We start from the raw sequence: 14,299 nt of genomic DNA on the forward strand, positions 1-14,299 counted from the left end.
AACAAATAAGGGAACACAACCCACATCAAGTATCATAGCATATTAGCAAATAATAGAGACTTAGGTAAACATATACAATAATTTCTATGACTGAGTACAAATAATGTGAGCATGAATAAAACCTAAACATGATATCTAACATGAAGGCAAACAAGTTCAACAACAAGTAAACACATAACTACATGTAATAGCCATTAGGCCTCACAGCCTCATGGGACGGACCAAGTCTCAATCTCTTGCGGTTCACACCCACACACCCGTCACCTAGCGTGGGTATCATCACCAAACAATCACATGATATCAATTTCTCCGGGATTATACCCTCAAAGCTAGAGTTAAAACTGTTACTTACCTCAACAGCGTAAAATCCTATTCCCGGATGTCCTCGTCCCTCGACTCGGTCTCCAAAAGCTCCGAATCTAACAATAATCAAAATAATATTATCAACATGGCTAGAGAATCAAATTCCACAATAAAAAAAATTCGAAACCGGCCAAAATCCGGCCCCCGGGTCCACGTCTCGAAACCAATCAAAAATGGAAGAATAATAAATCTTGTCCTCTCTCGGGTCTAACCATATAAAATTTACCAAAATCGGACTCCGTTTGGTCCCTCAAATCCCTACCTAAAACTCTCCAAAACTCAACCCTAACTCCCTCAATTTTACTTTGAAATCATCAATCAAATCCCAAAAAACAAAGATGGATTTATGAAATATATCCAAAATTGAGTAGAGAACACTTACCCCAGTCCCTATGGTGAAAATCTCCCAAATCCGAGCTCCCCAACTCAAAATATGACCGAATGAACAAACCCTTATTTTATATATTTTTCTCCCAGCTATTCTGCCTTGTTTCTCGTACCAAATGATCCCGAAACTCATATTTTATGCCTCAAATGGATTACTTGTGAAATTCTAGTCAAGTTAGGCTTTTGAATCACTCAATTTGACCTTATAATGAATGAGATATGTTGAATTCAATATTTGCAAATAATGCAGATCTTTAAATACGTCATCAGTGACAATTTCGTAATTAATCTGAAAAATCTAGCAACCTAATTCTTAGTAAAATGACCATAAAATCCTCATACGATGTCCAAATTCGACGATTCTTTTTTGCTACGTGTCCGTAATTATGATACAGATCTAATGTTTCAATTAAGAAAAAATCGGAGCTCATTTGTACAATATGATATCATTTATGCTTGAAGAAATGTCGTCGAAACATAAGAAAAATGAGCGCAATACAACTCAAACCTATCAGAAACTCACCCGAGGCCCTCGGGACTTCAACCAATAATTCCAATAAGTCATATATCACTACCCGAACTTAGTCGAACCTTCGGAACATCCAAAACAATACCAAAAAACCAAATAAACCTCGAATTCAAGCCTAAGAACTTCTAAACTTAACTTTCGCCAATTCAAGCATAATTCTACCACAGATCTTCAAATTATATTCCGGACACACTTCTAAGTCTAAAATCACCCAACAAAGCTAATCGAATCATAAAAATCCAAATCCGAATTCGTTTACTCATAAGTCAACTTCCGGTTGACTTTTCTAACTTAGCTTTCTAACTAAGAGACTAAGTGTTCATTTCACTCCAAAACTACTCCGAACCCAAACCTACCAACTCGATACAACTCTACACAACTGAACAATACATAAATAAGTATAGATGGGGGAAATGGGACTATAACTCTCAGAACCAACGATCAGGTCGTTACATTCTATTCCTCTTAAACAAATGTTCGTCCTCGAACGAGTCTAAAAACATACCTGGAATCTGAAATAGGTGAAACCTTCAGCAATACCTTCTCGTCACATTCAAATTATATGAACTCATCTCGCGGTCACATCATACTCATCATGTATCCATCTAGCCACCATTTCCACTAATAGGGACACTACCGGACATATAGGGCTCAATCTACAGTCAAGATCGGGCCTCAAGTCCTCCAGACTGGCGCAACATCAACTTACAAAAATCACATCTCGCACCACATCCAGGAAATCACAATCCGTCGATGCACAACTGATACCGAGCGCTCATGTGCGCATACGAATGCGTGGAAAGAATTTAAAGAGTTACACTTCAAGCTGAATCAATACCGCATGATAAGAATTCAAGAATGTGAAATTTTTCTAAAGGTTCTGCAGCCTCTCGAAGATAAGTACAGACGCCTCCGTACCGATCCGCAAGACTCTACTAAACCCGCTCATGACTCGTGAGACCTATGTAACCTAGGCTCTGATACCAACTTGTCACGACCCAAAATCTAACCATGGTCGTGATGACGCCTATCGTGTTACAAGTCAAGCCTATTTCCCACAATATTATTGCTAATTAATTATTAAGGATTTAATAAAACAATACCAATATTTAAATTTCTCATAAACTAAATCAATTCTAAATCTAATTAATATTAAAATATGGAAGCTAGCCCCAAACATCGGGGTGTCACTAAGTCATGAAAGTCTAAAACTATAAATTGAGATAAATAAATTATCTAACTGTCCAAAAGAAAGAATGACAAGAGGAGTAACAAGGTCCTGCGGACGCTGGCATCTACCTTGCAATCTCCACAGATAGATGGCCCGAAATCTACGATCACCGCGCTCTAACTAACCTGGATCTGCACATAAAGTACAGGGTATAGTATGAGTACAACCGACTCAGTAGTAACAGAAATAACTAAGGAACTGAGCAATAGTGACGAGCTAAGCAAAACAGTCCAATTATTTATTTTTCACAATTTTAAAAATAACAGGAATAAACAGGTAAATTCCATAACTCAGTAAATGCCACAAAGAAAATTAACAGATAAATGCAGCAATAGCAAAAGTAAATGCAACCTCACAGCATTGTCACTCCATCACTCAGCACTCGCACTCAACACTCAACACTCAACAGTCTGCGCTCACTAGGGGTGTGTACAGACTCCAGAGGGGCTCCCAAAGCCCAGTCGCTAAGCACGGACAACTCACGTTCCATCATATCAATACCTGGATCCGCACGGTCAACTCACATGCTACACGGATAACTCACGTGCTATGGTATCAATACCTAGACCCGCACGGTCAACTCAAGTGCTGTACGGACAACTTACGCGCTATGGTATTAATATACTCACAACCAGGCCCTCGTCCTTACAAAATCATGTACTTTACTAGCCTCACCATCATCAACAAATAAGGGAACACATCTCACATCAAGTATCACATCATATTAGCAAATAATAGAGACTTAGGTAAACATGTACATTAATTTCTATGACTGAGTACAAATAATGTGAGTATGAATAAAGCCTAAACATGATCTCTAACATGAAGGCAAACAAGTTCAACAATAAGTAAACACATAACTACAGATAATAGCCATTAGGCTTCACAACCTCACGGGACGGACCAAGTCTCAATCTCTCGCGATGCACACCCACCCGCCCGTCACCTAGCGTGGGTATCACCACCAAACAATCACATAATATCAATTTTTCCGGGTTTATATCCTCAAAGCCAGAGTTAAAACTGTTACTTACCTCAACAGTGTAAAATCCTACTTCGGGATGTCCTCGTCCCTCGATTCGGTCTCCAAAGGCTCCGAATTTAAACATAATCAGAATAATATTATCAACATGGCTAGAGAATCAAATTCCAGAATAAAAACTACAAAAATAGGCCAAAAATCCGAAACCGACCAAAACCCGGCCCTAGGGCCCACGTCTTGAAACCAGTAAAAAATGCCAGAATAATAAACCTCGGGACCTCAACCAATAATTCTAACAGGTCATATATCACTACCCCAACTTAGTCGAACCTTCGAAACACCCAAAACAATACCAAAATACCAAATCAACCTCGAATTTAAGCCTAAGAACTTCTAAACTTCCAATTTTCGCCAATTCAAGCATAATTCTACCACGGACCTATAAATTATATTCCGGACACACTCCTAAGTCTAAAATCACCCAAAGAAGCTAATCGAATTATAAAAATCCAAATCCGAATTTGTTTAGTCATAAGTCAACTTCCAGTTGACTTTTCTAACTTAGTTTTCTAACTAAGAGACTAAGTGTTCATTTTACTCCAAAATTACTCTGAACCCAAACCTACCAACTCGATACAACTCAACACAGCTGAACAACACATAAATAAGCATAGATAGGGGAAATGAGGCTATAACTCTCAAAACGAATGATCGGGTCGTTACATCCTCCCCTTCCTAAACAAACGTTCGTCCTCGAACAAGTCTAAAAACATACCTGGAGTCTCAAATAGGTGAAACCTTCAGCCATACCTTCTCGTCACATTCAAATTATATGAACTCATCTCGCGGTCACATCATGCTCATCATGTATCCATACATCTACCATTTCCTCTAGATTGGTATTTTTCCTAGTTTTTGATATATGCATCAATGTTTTTACACTTCTCTAATACAACCATAGGATATCTACCGCAAATTATTATTTTTAACCAAAGGTCTAAGGTTCGAGCCCTGGGTATAGAACCATCTTTGTTAGGAAGTGATTAACCCCTTATGTGAAAATTTGCAACACGAATTCATATATAATTAAACTTCAATGCAGATACCAAACACTAGGAGTATATATATATATATATATATATATTGTTGGATTGTGCGGGAACAAAGTTCACATGAAAAGTGAAAAAGAGATATATTTCTTAAAGTGGATAGTAAGCTGTCTGCCCCATCAACTTAAAATTTATTATGTTATGTTGATAACGATATTAATAATCTTTAAGAAATATAATAATTAATCGATATGAACGAGTAAAGACTGGCTGAGAATTTTGGATTGAGATCAAGTTTAACTATTATAATTTTTTTTGTTTATTAATTATAATTTTTTGTGATTTTCTATGATTGTTTAATTCAGTTTAAATCTCCTTAATTTTAAAGTGTGATAAAAATCTCGTAAGCATTGCATGGAGAAAATATGAGATTTATCTTCTTGATTTTTGGGGACTTATAATTTTATCTAATTCTACGGGTGTGATTCCTTGATTAAAATGTTAATTCAGTTTGTTTCTTGATATAAGAGAAGTAATTTTCATACTTACAAATAAAAAACTTATTACGTTAATCACCTGAATAAACTCGAACGCGACCAATCTGAACTGAATATAATATACGTTTCTAATAAACTCTATAATCAATACAGAGTGTACATTAAAAAAAATGTAACACTCAGTCATCTTCAAATAATCCGCCTTTGAACGGCAATTTTCAATTCCCTTATAAGTCCTCTGGCCTGGTGAAAGATACTTATAAGGAAAACTTTATCCACTCAATTATTTTTGACGAGTTGAAATTTAACTATATATGAAAATTCAAAACATTTTATAGGCTAAAGTGGTATATTATGTGTTACTCATCTCAAGGCGGAATATTATGTTACTCATCTCAAATTCAAATAAAGTATCAGGGGAATTTATGACGAATCATCTAAATATAAATAATGTAAATTAACCGTCAACTACAACATTAAATTAATAACAACAAGCATTACTAATTTAATTGTCATTTGTTTGTTCTTGAAGTCAATTCTTGTTTATTTTCATTCATGATTACTATCCTATAGAAATTGGACCATAAATAAACTTTTGCTACCTACGATAATTTTCTACCTATGAAAAAAGAAAGTTTCTTAATTCGCTTTATAAAATTATTCATGTTACGAGCCAAATTAATGTTTTTTACTTTAATCTCCATTGCATCATTTAGCACATTATTTTTGTTATTTTTATTTCATTTATTTCTTTAATTACTTAATTTCTTCTTCCGCTTCTTTTTTTGCTTCTTCGCCTACTCCGCCACATAAAAGGGAGGAAATAAGAGGAATATTTCGTAAAATCTATTTTTATCATATAATTAAGCATTAAATTGACGCCACCACTATCTAATGTTCTAGTTTTGTTGTCTGTCTCAAAAGATATGCCAATGGACACAGACTGACAATTTATGATATGGAAAAGTTTTTTGTTTTTGTGTTTTGGTTCTCCATCCGATGTTAATCGTATTTGGTGCCCGACAAATTTGAATTTGCGCCTAAAAATTTCACTTTGGGAGAGGTAAGCATTCCTACCAAAATAGACCTCATACCTGACTCGAGACCTCTGATTAAAGATAGAAGAATACTTACCACCCCTCACAATTTTTAGCGATATAATATGAAAAAGCTAATAACTTGATATATATATATATATATATATATATATATATATATATATATATGATGAAAAAGTCTACTTGAGCCAAGTGTCTATCAGAAACAACCTCTCTACCTCTACAAGGTAAGATAAAGGTAAGGTTCGCGTATATATTACCCTCCACAGATCCCACACTATAAAAGTATACTGGGTATTTGTTGTATATGATGAAAAGTCTACTGCTAATTTAATAGTTGAAAAAACTGCGAGCTTTTTTCACTTTTAGCTCACGCCAAAAACTATTTACATTCAGTAGCCAAAAAAGTATATAAAATTTGTATATTTTTTTGTATATAACATATAGAATGATATATATACAAAAAAAATATTTTTTGAATATTTTTTTAGAGCGGCTATACAGTGCCATTATCCCAAAAACTGCCGTCCAGACTTAAATTGGATATGGGCTTAACTTGTGCTTATATAAGGTCCAAAGGAAAAAGTTGGGAGCAATTCAAAAAATAACCAGATTTACATGTGGTCATTCAAAAATAGCCACCATTTCGAAAGTAATCGAAATTTAGCCATTTTTCATGTAAAGATAAATCTAACGAAAATACTATTCAAAATCCGGAAAAATACTCTAGTATAATATACTGGAACTCCAGTATAATATACCAGTCCAGCATAATATACTGAAACTTTCTGCGTGTTGGAGTTCCAGTATAATATGCTGGAAGTTCATACACAGGTGCACCGATCTCCAGTATATTGTGCTGGAACTTTCCGTGTTGCAACAAATAATGGCTATTTTTCAGTGACTTTGTAAATGCTGGCTATTTTTGAATGACCAGTTCAAAAACTGGCTAGCCCGTGCTATTTTTACGAAAAAGTTTGGACTCAATCAAGTAAAGACTTTGAAAATCAAAGCTCCTTCGCGAGTCATGACTTTCCAAGTCAAAATTGACCCATAATATTGATCCAGTTTTAAAAGGCTTTTTTGCTGTGACCTGGTCCATAATTTGACCCATTCTCTTTTTGTAGAATTTCTAACATAATATACTTAAAATTTGTTCTTTCTTTTATCTTTTCTACAGCATTTGTCACATAAGAATTAGTATTACATCATTAAAAGGTAGAATAAACACCATCTTTGTTGCATAACTTGACTGTCTCAGATTATTAAATAAGGTTTTATAGAACAAACTTCTCAGTCGTTTTTTATTGTTTTTTATATTTTAAGTAATAAATCCAAGTACCCTTTTCAATTCAAAATTGAGCAAGAAAACAAGGTCTAATATATTTTTATAATAGAATCTTATTAAAACTGCTACTATTTGGCAAACTCTGCTCTGGACTTGGTTCTTTCATCAACAAGTTGACTTCTGCTTATGTAGGTTCGGAGGTCCAACCGGCAGAGCCATGATTTTCATTAATGGAAGTCGATATATAAAGAGATAAATACATAAAAAAGTCGAAGAGATTCAGAATATATATATATATATATATATATATATATATATATATATATATATATATATGTGTAGATAGATTATTTTGTGGTGGCACTACCCTTGTTTAAGGGAAGTCAATCATCACCCCATCGTCGAAAAATTACAGTGTAAATAGATTATTTTGTTTATGTATATCGAATTTCCTTAACTTTTTCGTGTATTTACTTCTTTATATATTGAATCACCTTAGTTAAAATCTTGGCTCAGCCATTGCTTAACATACGGGACATTTTAGCATGCTGTCTTAAAGCATTTCATAACAAACTTATTATAATATTGTCCAAAGTGATTTTAGATTCAATATATATACTCTATCTATTCTATTTTGTGGGGCACTTTTTTTTACTATTACATTCTTAAAATGAATATCATCTTTCTATATATTTAAAATAATTTAACCTAGAACTTTTCCCGCCACAAATGTCTATGACGTGTTCAAAAGCACAAATACCAAAAGTATTTTTTGTAATTCTTAAATTTTGTATTCGGTCCAATATCGTCGCATGAAACTATAATGAAGTGATATATATATATATATATATATATATATATATATATATATATATATATATATATATATATAAAATCTGAACTCGAAGGCAGTGGATGCTCAACTGCAAGTATTGTTGATTGTCATCGATTAACCGATGCAATTACCCACTAGGCATCAATGAAACAAGAAATTTTTTCAAGGGTGATCAAACTTGAAAGAAGTAAAAAAAATCCGACAAAGGGTGTTCGATATATGTTATGTACCTTTAAAATATGATATTTTACCTATATACGTAGTGTAATTTTCTGATTGACCACCCTTTAATTTGCCAAAGTGTAGCTTCGCCCCTTCTAGGCACGAGGCTGTGCTGCCTCGGTCAGCGGGAAGGGAACGTCACCACCGCCGCCGCCGGCCGGTGCATGTTTCTCCGGCAGCCATGGATTGCCGAGAACTTTACCACACTCCACCACAATGTCTTGTCTTGAGCTGCACATCCTAATGCTATGTCTAAACCACCCTAATTTTGATGATTTTTTGATTATCCTTTTCTTATCACCACCCTTCAATTTCTCACTTGCACTAGTAATTTTTATATAATGATTTAGTTCCTTTGAGATTCTTTCAATCTCATATTTATCAAGAATCTCACTCTTGCTTGGACTTAAATGAATTGGAACAACAACATTTGGTGAAGACTGCATTTCTTGATAGAAAGCAAAAACTGGATTTTTGTTTTGGAAATGTGGGATTAAGTTCGACGCCTTGGCTTATATAAGGAAAATGGTTGCTTTTAGCATGATGGATTTTGTAAATTAAAAAGATGAGGAAAGATTTAATAAGCTTTAATATAATTGTTTTAGTGTACACTATTGTTATTACTTAATTATTACCCCATCCGTTTCAGTTTATGCGAACATATTTTCTCTTTGGTCTGTTTCAAAAAAATGTTCCCTTTGTAAATTTGTAAATAAATTAATTTAACTTCCAATTCTACCGGTAAGAAGTTTTTATAGCCATACAAATACTCTTGTATGTTTAACACCACAAGTAGTGGTAGAGCTACATACATCCAAGGGGTGACTGACACCCCTTCACCGAAAAATTATACTGTGTAAATACGTTAAAAAAATTATTTATATATATGTGTTAAACCTCCTTAATTTTGTGTATATTTACTCTTTTTTTTCTTTAATATTTTGACACCCCTTGGTAAAAATTCTAGTTCTGCCATTGGCCACAAGTTTCAAAAGAATTATAGCCACAAACATGTTATGGCTTATGTAGGTCTACAAATTTAAAAAATCTTCATTTCTGTTTTTAAATTCCGTGACCAATTATATAGATTCACATAAATTAAAAAGGAGGGAATATTATTATTGCGTAGATTCCATATCAGTATCGGTTAATTGATTAAGATAGAAGTGTAAGTGTTCTTTTTAATAATGTAAAAGACGCTCAAATACTTGGTACAGTATGTTGTCTTATTTGCCTATTTGTTTGTTGGATTCCTTTGAAGAATGTGGTATTTGTTACTAACAAATAATACTATCATATAAATAACCAAACAGAAGGGTGTCTTGGCGTAATTGGTAAAAGTTGCTATCATTTGACCAGCAGGTCACGGGTTCGAACAGTGAAAACAGTTTTTTGCAGAAATATAAGGTGAGACTGCGTACAATAGTTTTGCAGAAATGTAAGGTGAGACTGCGTACAATAGATCCTCGTGGTCCGGCTGTTCCTCGGATCCCGCACATTAATAACCAAACAATTTGGTGTGACTGTGGTCGGCGGCTTGTTGTTTAGTCTTTAACTTTTGTGCAGCGAACACTAGTAGTGGGTGTAATGAAGTCATTTACCATTATTAAACAAACAAAAAGATAATATAATAAAAGTCATTAGTCGTAACCCTACAATAAAATCGATAAAAATGACACCGAAAGAAAAGAATGAATAATTAGAGAATACATACTGTTCCGATCATTACTCAGTAATTATTAATCAATAGAACTATTATCTCTAACAATTCATAAAATTTTATTGTTTTGCGTTCTCCTTTTATTTCTGAAACTTAAAGGAATTGACGGAAGGGCACTACCAGAAATAGAGCCTGCGGCTTAATTTGACTCAACACGGGAAAACTTACCAGGTCCAAACATAGTAAGGATTGACAGACTGAGAGCTCTTTCTTGATTTTATGGGTGATGGTGCATGGCCGTTCTCAGTTGGTGGAGCGATTTGTCTGGTTAATTCCGTTAACGAACGAGACCTCAGTCTGCTAACTAGCTATGCGGAGGTATCCCTTCGCGGCCAGCTTCTTAGAGGGACTACGGTATTTTAGGCCGCGGAAGTTTGAGGCAATAACAGGTCTGTGATGCCCTTAGATGTTTTGGGCCGCACGCACGCTACACTGATGTATTCAATGAGTTTATAGCCTTGACCGACAGGCCCGTGTAATCTTTGAAATTTCATCGTGATGGGGATAGATCATTGCAATTGTTGGTCTTCAACGAGGAATTCCTAGTAAGCGCGAGTTATCAGATCGCGTTGACTACGTCCCTGCCCTTTGTACACACTGCCCGTTGCTCCTACCGATTGAATGATCCATTGAAATTTTCGGATAGCGGCGACGTAGGCGGTTCACTGCCCGCGACGTCACGAGAAGTCCATTGAACCTCATCATTTAGAGGAAGGAGAAGTCGTAACAAGGTTTCTGTAGGTGAACCTGCGGAAGGATCATTGTCGAAACCTGCAAAGCAGAACGACCCGCGAACTTGTTTAAAGTTTAAACACTAGGGAACGGCGTGGCCGTGGTGCTTCGGCCTTCATCCGCGCGGCTCCCTCCTATCCCCGACACGCACGCTCGCACTCGCGTGCATGCCGGGTGACGAACCTCGGCGCGAAAAGCGCGAATGAAAAAAAATATGTAATATAGCTATTCTATGGCAGGTTGTATGCTAAAATTGTTCTCTATCTTTCTATTATTCTATGGTAGGTGTTACATGGCCAATTTTTCACACTATTGACACTGCACGGCAGTAGCCCATCACACAGCCACTCAGCCTTACTTTTTCGCACACACACACAGCCTGACACTTAGATTTATTCAGACTTACCCAATCTTAACAACACACAGTATTACGGGTAAAATCACCCAACCTTTATTATTCTCGCAGAATACAAAAAGGACTCACGTTAGGAAAGGCACACAATATGCTACTTGCCTTCTTCCCAAAACGAAATACACATACAAAAAGGGCCTGCCTATGCCAGTTTTACAAAGGGGCAGTTGGGGCAGTTAAAACAATGTGCCATGCACATGACATTCCTACAAACAAGCATAACCAATCTGTTTGAATTCAAATTCAAACACTTCCCACGAAATTGGACTTGTCTTCAGTATTTGAGTCAGCTGCACATGTGCTTTGCACGTGTCTTTAACTTTCAAAGCACATGCCTTGCACACCTCTTCCGTCACATGCTTTTGCACACTTGTCTTCCAGCTTTTGCCCATACTTAGACTTCTGCCTTGCACTATTTTGGACCATGCCTCGCCCATAGTTCATAGCCATGCCTTGCCATAAACTTAATCGTCCCACCGATCCATGCATGCCTTTATCAAGTGCCATGCGCCTTCGTTGCCTTTGCCGATGCCCACGAACCAAGGCTGCCTTGCCAACACTCAAGGTGCCTTGCCTAGATGACTTGTCTAAGTCTATCACCAACTTAGACACACACCCAGCTTTGCACATTGCTTGCCAACATTTCCGCAAACCCATGTCAAGGGGCAATGTACAAGCCCTTGACACGAATTCTGCCCAGCAGTCGTCAAGTCTCATTATTAGGGGCTAACAAACCACCCCCACTTGTTGAACTTGACGCCCTCGTCGAGGTTGATTTCAAATAGTCCTCAATTTGATCTTGGAATTGCCATAATGAATTACCCTTCTCCCAAGTTGCATCAGCCTCGGGCTTGCCTTTCCATTGAATTAAAAATTCTGTCCGCCTATTCTTTTTGTGCATCCCAAGTACTCGGTGGTCTAGAATCTTTTCAATCTCATCCTCAATCTGATTGCGCACTTCAGGAGGAGCTTTCTTGATTTTATGCCTATCCGGATCTTCAGGATCTTCCACATAAGGCCTCAAATAACTCACATGGAAAGTTGGGTGTATTTTCATTCTTTCCGGCAGCTTCAAACGGTAAGCAACTTCACCCACCTTTTCAACAACTTCAAACGGACCATCATATCTTGAAACCAATGCTCTATGCCTTACCCTGCTATCAATCTTCTTCCAGATTTGAGGAGTAAGCTTCAACAACACTTTGTCGCCCACTTTGAACTCCAATGGACGCCTGTTCTGATCAGCATATTTTTTCATGCGTTTCTGAGCCACTTTCAAACAGTCTGCTGCTTCATCCATCATAGTCTGCCTATCAAACCCATAATGGTATGCAGCTGGACATTTCCCACTAGTCTTCTGTTACACCATCTTCATTGGTAGCCTTGGCTGCTTTCCCAAAACGATCTCAAATGGACTCTTCTCTGTAGCTGAAGACTTGTGCAAATTGTAAGAGAATTGTGCACAGTCTAACAAATCAGTCCAATTCCATTGACTCGCAGTCACAAAATGCCTCAAGTATTCTTCTAGCAGGTGGTTGATTCTTTCGGTTTGGCCATCAATTTGGGGATGGTTCGCCGTTGAAAACTTCAAGTTTGTGCCCAGCAAATTGAACAAGTAAGTCCAGAATTTGCCTGTGAACCGTGAATCCCTATCACTAACAACATCCTCTGGCATCCCAAAATGCTTCACCACATTTTTGAAGAATAATTCTGCAGCGACTTTAGAGGGACATTCCGTTGGAGCAGCAATAAAAACAGCATATTTGGAGAATCTGTCAACTACTACCATAACCGAATCCAACCCATTGACTTTAGAGAATCCACTGATAAAATCCATTGAAACAGATTGCCATGTTTCTTCAGGAATCGGCAGAGGTTGCAACAAACCTGCCTCTTTCTTTCGTTCGGTTTTATCAAGTTGACATATAAGACAACTTTTCACATAAGCTTCTACATCTTGTTCCATCTTTGGCCAGAAATAATATCGCGACAACAGCGCCATCATCCTCTCAATGCCTGGATGACCAGCCCAAAGCGTATCATGCGTATCCTGTAGTAATTCATGACGCAGTCCATTACCAAGTGGTACAACGATTCTCCCCCCTTTGAAATGGAGAAGATCGTCCTCGATCCAGTACCTCCTCACAGTACCTTCTTTCACATGATTCATTATTTTTATGTACAATGGATCATTCACAGCAACTGACTTGATCTTATCAAGAAAATCAAACTCAAGTCGTGTAATGGAATAAACAGCAGCAAAGACTTCCTTTCGACTTAATGCATCCGCAACTTGGTTGTGCTTTCCTGGCTTATGCTCCCACACAAAATCATATTCTGCTAGAAATTCCTGCCAACGTGCTTGTTTTGGACTCAACTTTTTCTATGTTTTGAAAAAGGTATTAGCCACATTGTCCGTCCTCACGACAAATTTTGTTCCTAGCAAGTAAACACGCCAGATTTGCAAGCAATGAACAACAACAACCATCTCCTTTTCATGAGTCGAATATCTCTGCTCCGCTTCATTCAATTTTCTGCTTTCAAAGGCCACAGGATGACCTTCTTGAACCAACACGCCTCCGAAAGCCTTGTCGGATGCATCAATATGAACTTCAAAGGGTAACTCAAAATCAGCAAGCCGCAAGATAGGTTCTGAGGCAATGGCTTCTTTCAACACATCAAACGCAACATTGCATTTTTCTGACCAATCCCACCTAACATTCTTCTTCAACAAATCCGTCAAAGGAGCAGCTTTCTTTGAGTAACCAGCAATGAATTTCCTGTAATAGTTAGCCAACCCGAGGAAAGATCTCAATTCTTTCACAGAATTAGGTGCTTGCCACTCCACAATGACCTGCACCTTGTTCGGGTCCATTCGCACTTGATTTTTGCTGTCCAAGTGCCCAAGAAATTTGATCTCCTGTTTTGCAAATTCACATTTTTCCATCTTCACATAAAGTTTGTACTCCCTCAAACGAGACAATACCTTTATCA

The 14,299-nt window shown here is 36.9% G+C and overlaps 1 long non-coding RNA gene across 1 annotated transcript; it reads right to left on the minus strand.

Annotated features, from left to right (window-relative positions):
- Positions 1 to 2,330: 2,330 nt before the first annotated feature.
- On the minus strand, positions 2,331 to 8,928 carry LOC138888966 (uncharacterized). Its single transcript, XR_011406480.1, has 2 exons — positions 8,450 to 8,928; positions 2,331 to 2,641 (listed from the first exon to the last, which is right to left on the minus strand). It is a non-coding gene; the product is annotated as an uncharacterized lncRNA (long non-coding RNA).
- Positions 8,929 to 14,299: the final 5,371 nt, after the last annotated feature.

The sequence above is a fragment of the Nicotiana sylvestris genome, chromosome 4 (assembly GCF_000393655.2).
Source record: "Nicotiana sylvestris chromosome 4, ASM39365v2, whole genome shotgun sequence".
Lineage (NCBI taxonomy): Eukaryota > Viridiplantae > Streptophyta > Magnoliopsida > Solanales > Solanaceae > Nicotiana > Nicotiana sylvestris.